The 12,462-nt window shown below is 48.6% G+C and overlaps 1 long non-coding RNA gene across 1 annotated transcript; it reads left to right on the top strand.

The window, feature by feature from the left end:
* The first annotated feature begins 1,083 nt into the window (after positions 1 to 1,083).
* Positions 1,084 to 7,023, top strand: LOC109944530 (uncharacterized). Its single transcript, XR_002267603.2, has 3 exons — positions 1,084 to 1,804; positions 1,938 to 2,157; positions 6,984 to 7,023. It is a non-coding gene; the product is annotated as an uncharacterized lncRNA (long non-coding RNA).
* The last annotated feature ends 5,439 nt before the right edge of the window (positions 7,024 to 12,462 follow it).

The raw sequence follows: 12,462 nt of genomic DNA, 5'->3' as shown, positions 1-12,462 counted from the left end.
TGTTACACCAAGGGCCACAACACATCAACACTCATCACAAGGAAGCAAATCTATCATCACACAAAGACAAACAACACAAGCATACAACAACAAACATATCGTTGCTATACGTTCCTTTTAATTAAATGGTGGTCTTTCTTGAAATGGGAATAACTACTCTCTAAGGTTATCGAAGGAAGAGGAGAAGAAAAAGACGTGCAACATAGGGGCACGAGCACAACAACGGATGGAGTTAAAGCAAGCATGGTAAGCGACAAGAAAAAGGATATGGCCGAGGGCATAATGGGTAGAACACCACTCTCGAGTTGAGATAGAAAAGGGGAGATTCCAAGAAGCTTTCTTATGATAAGGATCACGGTAAAGATTGAGGGGTGACAAGGGTTAAGGTGATAACAGACAACCACACAACCAAGGATCTATTTTAGACAAAACTTACAAGGCGTTAAAGAAGGCGATGTAACACCCTAGGTGTTTATCATGTTAAACAACAACTTTGGACTTATGGTCGGGATATCGGTGATAATAACAATCTCTATGTTCTAATCTTCGCGTATCATAATTTCAATATTATCTTCATCTCTGTCTATCCGGTCTGTTCTATATGTTTCATGAAGTTTGGAATGTATTTATTCCGTGAATTATCAACTCTTATGTTTATTTAAATTAATTGATTGACCGAGTACAAAATTTTGGAGGTGATTGATTTTTATAATTCAGACTACACTCGGGATCCGAGAAAAATAAGACAGAGCGGTTAATTGAATTATTCTCTAATCGAATATTTGGATAGCAGGTAAAAAAAGAACAAAAATCCTTTCGCTCTCATCACCACCGTCCTCTCTTCTTCTTATTCCAACAACCATCGTATTTTTTCTTTTCTATTTCTTTTCTCTCATCTGTATCTGGCTTGAGCTCCTGGAAAGTGAATCACTCACGTCTCCACTCCCTACGGCTGGGCTCCTACGCATGGACACGTCCATGGCCACGTGGAAAGATGCAACAAGAACTGGAAGCCCGAGCAGGCGTCATTAGCCTCTGATGACAGCATCAGTCACTCATCACTTTTATCTTCCTTTTGCCACTCAGACATCAACCAGTGAAGTTCATCGATTCACTCCATCGAACAGCCGCCAGTGTCGTTCACCTCGCCACTCATCCTCAGTCTCTTGAACCCAGCCATCCCTGCTGCTCGCTTCCCTCTCTTCCTCCCTGCTCGCCTCGACGAAGCCAAGTCTGGCCATCACCTTCCTAGCCTCGCGCGCTTTCTCCCTGCGCAGGACGCCACCGATCCTGCTCCATCCCGGACGTCGTGGTCTCCGACCTCGAGCACCCAGCTCGCTCCCTCCCTAGCAACAACTCCTAGCGCTTGGCCTTCCTCTACGCGAGCGCTTAGAGCTGTGCCTATCGTGTGCTGGTCTCAGCTAAGCACCGTCTGCTCCAGCGTCACTCGCCCCCTGGCCACCGGTTCGTCCTCAGTCCACCCCTGCCTGCTCGGCTCAGCGTGGAGGCTGGCCATCGGACGCCACCATCTTGTGCCAAGTTCCAGGCAATTCTTCCCCTGAAGTCCGGCACTAGCTATGGTGGTCGGCGTTCGCTCAGACCGAGCTCTGGCCTCCGGCTAGACTCGCCAGCCACGCTAGCTCTGCGTCCACCTCGTCATGGGCTCTTCGGCAACTCTGTCCAAGTAACAGCACCAGCCTCCCTGGGCTCGTCTCCTCGTCCAGCGCCCCTCGTTCCTCGACCTCGCTGCGTGGCATCGCAATCGGCTGCTAACTCCTGTCGCCAAGCAAGCTACCAGTCCATGGTGAGATTCTCTCAGCTCGCTATGAGGCTTGCTGGGCCCGCCATGTTTTAATATGTCGTCAAATTCACCTACAACCACGATCTCGTCTTGTCGGTCGATCTTCAACTTCAGCGACAATTTTCATCTTCCTCAGCACGCCGTCGTCTAGTCCCTGCTCCCTTCAAGGCCATTGTCTTCCACCACCCGACTATCATCTCCATGGGTGCTAGTCGTCCTCCTCAAGCTCCGTCATGGCGTCATGGTGCTTGACTGCACTCCACTATCTCACAGCACTGGCTGTAGACCTTGTTGGCCCTCCCCACGTTGAATCAGCAAGCTCCGCCATCGTCACTCAGCTACACGCCTCCACCTCGGTAAGTCCCGTGCAGCCGTGCTACTCCATCGTCACCGTTTTCGCAGATTCCGTGTTGATCTAGTTATGGTGAGCTGACTTGCTCTTCCCGCTTATTTGATTGAACGGATTGGATAGATATATTAATGGTGATAATTATCTTGTTTGTTGCACAGGTGCGTTGTAGTTGTATTAGATGTTTGTTGAACTGCCCCGTCCGAGCTGCTCATGACCATGAGCACGACTAGTATACCAGTTTTACACTCTGCAGAGGTTGCACATCTTTACCCACAAGTCATGTCACCCATCTGCCAAGAGACGGTCAATCCTATACATCTCTACCGAGGATGCGAGGCAGGGTAACACTACGAGACGTTTACAAAGTTCCACTAGCTTCAGAAAACCCGCTACAGTTATAGGAAGCTCCAGTGCAGGAATCACTCTCCTGACCGCCATCGCAGCAAAATCAACCCAAGGACCTCTCTACACTGACCACTCCCCTACTGCCCTTGCCGCTATCGGGTAAGGTACTCATCCACTAGCTTTCCTAGTTAATCAGCCAAGGGCATCCCATACTACCCTTGTGGTAGCACTGTTTTCCCGGGTGGTCGCTCCATGTTCCCATTAACATAATGATCTTAACATGAACAGTAATAATAAACTGATAATAAAAGTGTAATCATGAATAATGTATCTCCAAACCCAAAACCACATAAAGCAATAGCAAGTACTACCCAAAAATATCAGTGGCAAAAAAGGTGTAAAGATAGCCAAAACTAGGGTAACCTATTGGATCCCATCAAAATTAACCTATACAGATCATTATGATTAATAAGAACATGGCTTGGTAAAAATAAGTGATCAAGGGCACAACTTGCCTTCAATGAGCTCCTGCTCAGCAACTTCTATCTGCTGAACACCAGGATCCTCAATAGCTTGCTCGTCTACTCGCATCAACACAAACATACATAGTATAGCAGAATTAACATCACACCAAACATGTAAATAAAATATACAATAATAATCTACACATTAAAATAAGATCCTAGGAACAGGAATCATTAATTTTGGAGTTATAGATTTGAAGTTATGAAATTCCAAAGGTATTATGTATTTGATTCAAGATTAACTAAGAAATAAATTTTATTAATGTTTTCATGCCAAAACAGAGACACTAGATGATAAATAAAAATATTATAAAATTTTAGAAACTGAAATGAATCAATTTGGAGTTCATATGAATTTTCTATGATTTATACAAATTCTAGCACTTATTTTTGTATTAAAAATCCATTTCCATAATTATTTAACCAATTTACGAGTTTCTGGACTGCGCATCAATAATTGAGAAGCCCAAGGGGCTCTGCGCAAAATATTCCAGGACTCAGAGCACTGTCACGGTGGACGACGGGTTGATTCTTAAATAACAGAAGGACTCATGTGCAAAACTGACCCGCGAAGGGGTATGAAAGGTTTCTGGTCGTTGGATTAGATCCAGACGACACGGATTTGCATGACCTTTAAATGAACCGGTACTCAGTATCAGCCACCCGATGCTAGATCTACGGTTTAGATCTAATGAACCGCGGACCCATTCCCCGCCACTGGATTCTAATCCTACGGTCGCTATATGCCTCGGCTGAATCATTATTTGGCTTCTAACCCCGGCCATCCAACAACAGGTCGACGACCGAGATCGCGCGCACCAACAGACGACGAGCACGGCGGCGGCGCACTGGTCACGCGACGGATAGCTCGCCGGCGACACGCAATTCGACCAACCACTACCCCATACCCAAAATTAGACCGCGCTACACAATGAGATGGACATGGCGAAGGTAGGAGTGGAGTTCTTACCAGCGATTATAGATCGCGCAGACGTGACTACGGTGCATGGCGGACCCATGGCGGTGGTGAAGCTTCGGTGAGTGATTACCGGCGACTCGAGCGCCAATAGCTCCAATCCAGGCCTCGCACAAACACCGACAACCTTGCAGGAGCTCCCTGGTCTGCTATCGAGGCTACACCAGCGGCGTAGACGCGACACCACGATGGCGGCGGGCTTTCTCCGTGCAGCACGCGACGACGCGGGAATTAGCGTGGAGTGGCAGCGGAGAAAAAAGAGGAGGCAAGGGAAGAGTCAAGGGGGCTTGGGTCCGCATTTGAAGCCGGGGCGAGGTGGAGTCGTGCGCCAACAACCTGACCGAATCGCTCGATCCGTTCGCCGAGATATCCCAGGAAGAAAAACAACCGCTGTAGTGCATGTCGTGGGGGGGCCACAAGCCAGTGAGTTTGCGTGCGGAGCCTGCGAAGGAGACGGGCACACAAATCTGTGACTTCCTAGTGGGACCGCAGTGTCGGCGCACAACGAAGGAAGGAAGACGCACGCGGATTCTGTTACATGGGTCCCTCATGTCGGCACCATCTGTAACACCCTCATTTTGGGGGTATAAAATTTATTTCTAATTATCACCCAAAATCGTGTGTTACTCTTCCTTTTCTCACTCTACGCTTTCTCTCTCTCTAAATTCTCTCTCCCTTTTTCCTTTTTGTTTAGAAATAGCTTAAACTAGTGGAGGTTAATTATTTATTTTTGTCAAAACCTTATGAGTCATGACATGTTGCTTCATGCTGAGCTTAAAATATTCTTTGAAGTGTTGCACAAGTTTGAATTGATTTGAATTTGAAACCTAGTTTGAATTTGGATTTGAAAACCCTATAGAAAAAGAAATGGAAAAGGCATTAGAAATTCCAGAGAAATAGGAAAAGCTAATTCGGCACAAGGCAGCCCATTAAGCCCAGCCTGCGCGCGCCCGGGCGCCCTCTCTGCATGATAGGCGAGCCCCACCTGTCGGCACAACCCCGAGCGCCCACTCTCCCTCGCTCTCTCGCTACCCAGTGGGGCCGATCTGTCGGCGCCGGTTTCCTTCGCCCGCTCGCTCTCCCTTTCTCTCTGTGTTTTGCGGGCCCGGATCGTCAGTCGTCGAGCCGTTGCCCCGAGCGTCCCTCTTTTCTCTCTCTGCGCCGTGGGCCAGCCCTGTCAGCTCCGCCATCTCCGCGCGTCCCCGTGGACCGGCACATGCGCACTCGCGCACGTCGCCGGGTTTCTCGGCCACGAAGCCCGCCCACGCGCCCAACTCTCTTCTTATAGCCCCGTCGGTGCCTCGCGCACACCCCTCACCTCATTTCGCACACTCTCACCCTATCTCGCGCTCTGCCCTCGCCGCCAGCCGTCGCCGGAGACCCGCGCCCGCGTTCTCGACCATCCATCTCGCCGGAGACCGCTCCAAGCCTCCCCGAGCTTCGCCTCGAGGTGAGACACCTGTCCCCGTGCTCAATTTCCCTTATTGCGCCCTGTGTTCGTCCAATTTCACCCTCGCTGATGTTCGACCGCGGCGGTCCACCGTGCTCGCGCGGTGTCCGGCCGATTTAGCCTCGTCTAGTTCCCCAGTGTTAGTCCCTAAGGTGCATCTGCCTCTGCTGAAGCCAACGCAGGCCTTAGCGCGCCTTAAGTCCCCTCCCCGTGGCCGGAATCGCTCACCAGAGTTTCTCCGGCCCGCCCGAGACCCTCTCACCGCCGTTCTCCCTCCTCTGCCCGTGGATTCATGGTCCTTTCCCCGCCATCGAGTTCGCCGTGGTGCCCTCTTCCCCTCTGCCCAACTCCGGCGACCCTAGAGCCACCCTAGCTCGCGCCCGCCTCAACGCCGGCGACCTCACCGCCGCGGAGAGGAGCGGCGCCGCCCGCAGCCGTCTGTTTCCCCGGTCTGATCCCCTTCGTCCGATTCATATTGAACGGCCCGGACCACGGGATACCGCTTCACGCACGCACGCCTGACGCCCTAGCCCGCCTGTCAGCGCCACCCGCAGCCGCTCATCCTTCCTGGTCTGATTTTCCCCCGTCCGATCTTGATCGAACGGCTCGGACCCCCTTGAACCCCTCGGACCCGTTCGGACCCCCTTCGGACCCCTCCCCGTCCGATCTTGATCGAATGGCTCGGACCCCCTCGGACCCCTATAGCCGTCTGTTTCCCCTCTGGCGCTGGACCCGCTCGGTCAGTGCGCTCTCCCCCTCTGTCTCTGACACTCCCTGCCCCGCTTGTCAGTGCTCGCCCACACGCACGCGCGCGCCCTCGGCCGCAGATCTAATCTCAGCTGTCGGTTTCTGATCCAACGGTTAGATTCAACCGATACCCCTTCGTGTGACTGTTTTGCTTAAGAAACCCCCTAGTTTTAGGAAATCAACCCACCGTCCTCTATTTTAGCGTATAGGTCCCTAGTTTGTTTTAATTAGACCCCTGGACTTTTATTTAATCACAGAATTTGCCCTAATTTCATATTTTGAATTCCTAAACTTGTTTATTTCATAACTTTTGCATATGAACTCCAAATTTAGTGATTCAAATTGCAAAATGTTCATAAAACTATTCTCTGTTTAAATAAAATAGGTTCACTCACTATATGCACACTATAAATTTTTAGGATTGAATAAGAACTATTGTAGGTGTATGTTTTATTTAGTTAATAAATGAAGGAGAACCTTAGAGATTTAAACTTGCTTAAACTTGTGAGATTAATAATATGCATTACATAAGTTCATCTCTATTATAAATTTTAGGTCACCATAAAATCAATTGATCTTTGATTGTGTACTTGTAAATAACACTTAGGAGAAATAGTAATCTATTTTCAAATAAAGTTAATGTATGCCATAGTTTATGCTATACTTGAATCCATTATCCTTTATGTAAAATTAAGTCTCTTTAAGATGTGTTCCAATGCTTGTACATGTTTGGTGTGATGTTCATTTGTACTTTCCAAATGTATTGAATGCATGCTCGCTTTATTTAGACAACGAGCAGTCCGAGTTTCCTGAGTGTGTTGTTGGAGACCTCCCTGAGCAACAACCTGTTGAAGGCAAGTGTCCTCAGACCTATCATGTCATACTTTACTTTAAAATTCACTGTCCCGCATTACTTTATTGAAAACCTAAGGTTTGACTAGTCTGTATTTCCCTTACCCTTGTTTACCTTTGTGGGTTAATCATGGTTAGCTTATGCTATTGCTTAAACTTAATCAATGAACATGATGTGATATTTTATGATACGATGATGTTATCCCAATAAGGTTCTTATGATTCTTTAGGGGGCTCAGGCTCTTTCCTGAGTGCCTCTCTATAAGGACCTGTTTGGGGGAGTGACAACCCGGGATAATAGTGCAACCATGAGGGTGGAATGGGACGCCCCTAGCTGATTAATTAGAGGAACCAGAGTAGTAGTTAGCTTCGCCGTAGGGCCGTCAATGGGGTCCGGGCACATTACTTGCTCTGCCGAGGTTGGTTGCAGATGTTCTTGGATTTGGTTTTTGTTAGTCACCCTTCCTCTAGGGAGATGTACTGTGTTTATCAAACTGGAGAAACCTAACAGGCGGCTATGTCCTCTGGGAAATCTTTGTAAAGGCTACGTAGTGAGACCCTGCTAGGTCACCTTGGTAGTGACCAATGGGGAGGCTAGAACCCCGGGCAGAATGGGAATCACGACTTGTGGGTAAAGTGTGCAACCTCTGCAGAGTGTTAAAAACTAGTATATCAGCCGGGCTCACGGTTATGAGCTGCTTGGGGATCCTCTTCGATTAGAAGAACAATGGTTACTTTTATGATGATGGTTAACAATGGTGATTATAATTCTGATCTCTGGTATTTCCTCTTGGAGGGAGTGCCTCTGGGTAATAACTGGGTTATTACTAAAATTTGGCTCTACTTATAACAATAAAACTTGACCAACTAAAAGCAACTGCTTAACCTTAACTCCACATACAACTAGTCCACTTTAGCCAAACGGGACATTTGCTGAGTACGTTGAAGTGTACTCACCCTTGCTTTACAAACCACCCCACCTCAGGTTGTCCCCATTGTTCTCAGTGCTCAGGAGGTGAAGCTGGCAACATGGATGACTTCGAGGAGTTCCAGGAATACGATGAGTTCTAGTTTATCTTAGCGGCAAACCCCCAGTTAGCTGCCTATGTAGGCTTAGCATCTACGTTTCTTATTTCCGCACTTTGATAATTATGTTGAACTATGGTTGTGTAATAGACTCTGTGGATGTCTCGGACATCTTGATGTAACTAAGTACCTTTCCGCTATTTAATTCAAGCATTGTGTGATGATGTCCAATTATGTAATCGCTGTGTATGTGAGTTCTGATCCTGGCACGTGCATGGTTCGCATTCAGTTTACCTTCCAAAACCGGGTGTGACATAAGTGGTATCAAAGCCTTGCTAACTGTAGGACCGCTAGCCTAGACTAGAATAGTCACCCTAAGGACTATAGACCCTTACTCTTACCTTGACCTTGGAGTTCTTTCAAAAGTTGGTCATCTTGACCAACTCTATGTTATTTACTCATCTCAAAAGGTTGTCTCACTTTTCTACCTATTTACTTTCTAGTTTCATAGTTCTACTCTTACTCTTGTGCTTACGATGTCTTTTGTAGATGGCCCGTATCAGGTGCATTGCACGTAAGTCTGTGATCCCCTTTTTGCCTTCCCGCCTGGTGGAGCGTCCCCTGCGTCGCACGGTGCCAGGTCAGTTCAGTCACCTGGAGAGACTGCATCGTCGCCTGCACGAGGAGCAGGAGCAACAGGACTCTTCCTCCTTGCCTCAACAGGAGGTGGAGTCTGATAGGCCGCCTTCCCCTGCACCTCAGCCAGAGATGCCCCCTGCACCACCTCAGGACATCCCGGCTGCTGGAGGAGACCCTGACGGAGACGGAGACGACGCCGACGCCGGTGGCAGTTCGAGCCACGACACAGAGCTTTCGGAGAAGCTGGAGCCGGATGGATGGATCGCTAGACCCATCACTCGTGACGCTGCTCGCGGGTGTCACTTCCACGACGCTCTCGATACCCTATTGCGTCGGGCCTTTGACCGAGACACTTGGTCTATCGAGTACCGTTGTGTAGTCTACCAGCATCGTCACGGGCTATACCCGGACCAGTGGGAGGCTACTTGCTTGGTGCGCTGTCCGGACGATGATCTCCAGGCTGCAGAAGCCTTCTCAAAGCACTATTCTATCACTGAGAGGGATACTGCCGAGGCAGCCATGCAAGATGTAGCACGACGAACATTTTCCCAGTATTGCTCATTGTTCAGCGGGGTAGCTGACGGCCTTGACCTGAAGTACTACCCTCGCCTTTCGACCGAGAGTGCTGGAGGTGTGATTGTCTCGCCAGTTGGTGAGGGCAATCCCAGGCTGAACAACATGGTCAATCTGGTCGCCATGCTCAACACAGAGTTGGACCACGCCCTTGACGAGTTGGGCAAGGTTCGGGCAGAGGTTGCGGAATTGCGTGCTGAATGCACGACACGCCACTATCTTGATGGTGGTTCTCCCGCCCCTATTGGGATTCAGCATCCTTACCGTTCACCGCCCCGTGGTCGCTTCGACTATGGTACCCTACACTGCAGGACCCGGATAGATTTAGATCCTTAGATCGATGGAGTCGGAGTCTGTAATAATGTTTAATTCAGTGTCTTAGTCTAGTCAGTCTTAGTTAGAGTTAGTTTGGTTATCTTTTGTTGGATGCTTGTCATGATGAACATGTAATGAAGTTGGATCTTTGTAATGATTGTCACCAAGGTGTGGGTATCCCCTGCAACTTGGTGTAGTTATCAATAAAGTTAGTTATTTAGTTGGGTAATCCATTTATTTCCACTTTCCTCTTTATCTGAGAAGCTGTCAGTGAAGATGATCAATTGTTCAGTTCTATGAAGATTTTCTATACATCTTTTCTTATGCTGAAAGACTGCAGAGTCAGATTTGATATATGTGTGTGGTTTCTACAGATGTCTGAGAACAGGCGCAGAGGTGCGAGGCGTGCTCAGCCAGAGTAGCAGGCACCCCAAGAGGAGGCAGCCCCACAGCAGCAGTTGCCACCGCCACACCCGATGACTATAGAGCAGATGTTCTTGATGCAGACCCAGGCAGTTCAGGCAATTGGTTAGACATTAGCAGCGATGCAGCAAGCTCAGTAGCAGCCACCACCACCTTAGCCTCCAGTGCAAGTCCAGATGCAACAAGTGCCAGAGACAAGCGGGCAGAATTCATGAGGGGCCATTCCCCTGTCTTTGCCCAATCTACTGACCCATGGATGCGAAAGATTGGCTACGTACCGTGGAGCGTGAGTTGCACACTGCCCAGTGCAACGACCACGAGAAGGTGTTGTATGGTTCCTGACAGCTGAGGGGAGCAGCACAGCATTGGTGGGAGTCCTACCTCGCCACCCATGCCAACCCTGAAGCCATCACTTGGGAGGAGTTCAGGGACAACTTTCGTCGCTACCATGTGCCCGAGGGACTGATGATAGTGAGGAAGGAGGAGTTTCTCGCCCTAAAGCAAGGTCCCCTGTCCATCAGTGAGTACAGGGATAAGCTTCTGCAGTTGTCACGTTATGCCCCAGAAGACGTCAACACAGATGCCAAGCGGAAGTACCACTTTCTAAGAGGATTGGTTGATCCCCTCCATTATCAGTTGATGAACCACACTTTCCCCACCTTCTAGCACTTGATAGACAGAGCAATCATGACAGAAAGGAAGCGTCAGGAGATGGAGGATAGGAAGCGCAAGATTGGTGGACCTCAGGCCGGGAGTAGCAGTCATCCCCGCTACTCAGGAAACTCGCCACAGCAATTCAAGCAAGGCCACCAGCACCAGCACCAGCATCAGCGTCAGCACCAGCACCAGTACCAGAGGCAGTTTCCTCAGCAACAGCAGCAGCAGTACCGTTAGAACACTCAACTGGGAGGAAATCAGTACCAGCGTCAGAACAACCAGGCATCTCGTCTTCCTGCCCCAGCAACCAACTAGAATGGCCAAGCAGCCCCAACACAAGTAGGAGGTCGTGCATGCTTCTACTATGGAGAACAAAATCACTGGGCGAAGAATTGTCCAAGGAAAGCAGCCCAGCAACCGCCAGCAGTCAATGCCCCAGCAAGACAAGGAGCACCACAACAAGCACCAGGAGTCCGTGGTCAGGCCTACAACCGTGGAAAGGTGAATCACCTGGAGACCGAAGCAATCCAGGATGCTCAAGACGTGGTAGTAGGTATGTTTCCAGTCGAATCCTACCCAGCAAAAGTACTATTTGATACCGGTGCCACACATTCTTTTGTTTCTGCATGTTGGGTAGAAACACATAACATCCCCATAGAACCAATGATCCCACCTTTGAGAGTTAATTCAGTTGGGGGAAAAGTTCAGTCCGATAGGATTTGTCCGAATCTAAGGATTGAAATAAGGGGGATAGCCTTCCCCGCTAGCCTAGTAGTAATGGGAACTCAAGGGTTAGATGTCATCCTAGGGATGAATTGGCTTCATAGAAACCAAGCCACTGTCAGTTGTGACAAGATAATAGTTAAGTTGGTGTCCCCACCCGGAAAAGAAGTAGTAACCAAGCTATACTTACTTGAACTAGAAGAAGGAGCTTGTCACCATTAATCAGTAGATGATAAGGAGTCCAATCCGATTGAAACAATTAGGATTGTGTCAGAATTTCCCGATGTATTTCCTAAGGAGTTATCAGGCATGCCACCTGAAAGGAAAGTTGAATTTGCCATAGAGCTTATCCCAGGCACCGCCCCTATTTCCAAGAGAGCTTATCGAGTGTCTGGACCAGAGTTGGTGGAACTCAAGAAGCAAATTGATGAGTTGTTGGAGAAAGGCTACATCAGACCAAGTACCTCACCTTGGGCAGCCCCAGTGTTATTTGTGGAGAAGAAGGTTGGCACGAAGAGGATGTGCATCGATTATAGAGCTTTGAATGAAGTCACTGACAAGAACAAGTACCCTCTGCCTCGAATTGAAGACCTATTTGATCAGTTGAGAGGAGCCAGTGTGTTCTCAAAGATAGATCTGAGGTTAGGTTACCATCAGCTGAGAATTCGACCCTCAGACATACCGAAGACAACATTCATCACCAAATATGGACTATATGAGTTCATGGTTATGTCATTCGGATTGACGAATGCGCCAGCTTACTTCATGTATCTGATGAACAGTGTGTTCATGGACTGCCTCGATAAGTTCGTAGTGGTGTTCATTGATGATATTCTTGTATATTCCCAGAATGAGCAAGAGCATGAGGAGCATTTGAGGAAAGTACTTCAGAGGCTACGAGATTGTCAGCTATATGTCAAGCTTAGCAAGTGTGAGTTCTGGATCAGCGAAGTTCTATTCTTGAGTCACATAATAAACCGAGATGGACTAGCTGTGGATCCAAAGAACGTAGCAGCGATTCTGGACTGGAAAGCACCAAAAGATGTCCGAGGAATCAAG

Source organism: Zea mays, chromosome 2, assembly GCF_902167145.1.
Source record: "Zea mays cultivar B73 chromosome 2, Zm-B73-REFERENCE-NAM-5.0, whole genome shotgun sequence".
NCBI lineage: Eukaryota > Viridiplantae > Streptophyta > Magnoliopsida > Poales > Poaceae > Zea > Zea mays.
This window is presented reverse-complemented; position numbering and strand designations above follow the sequence as displayed.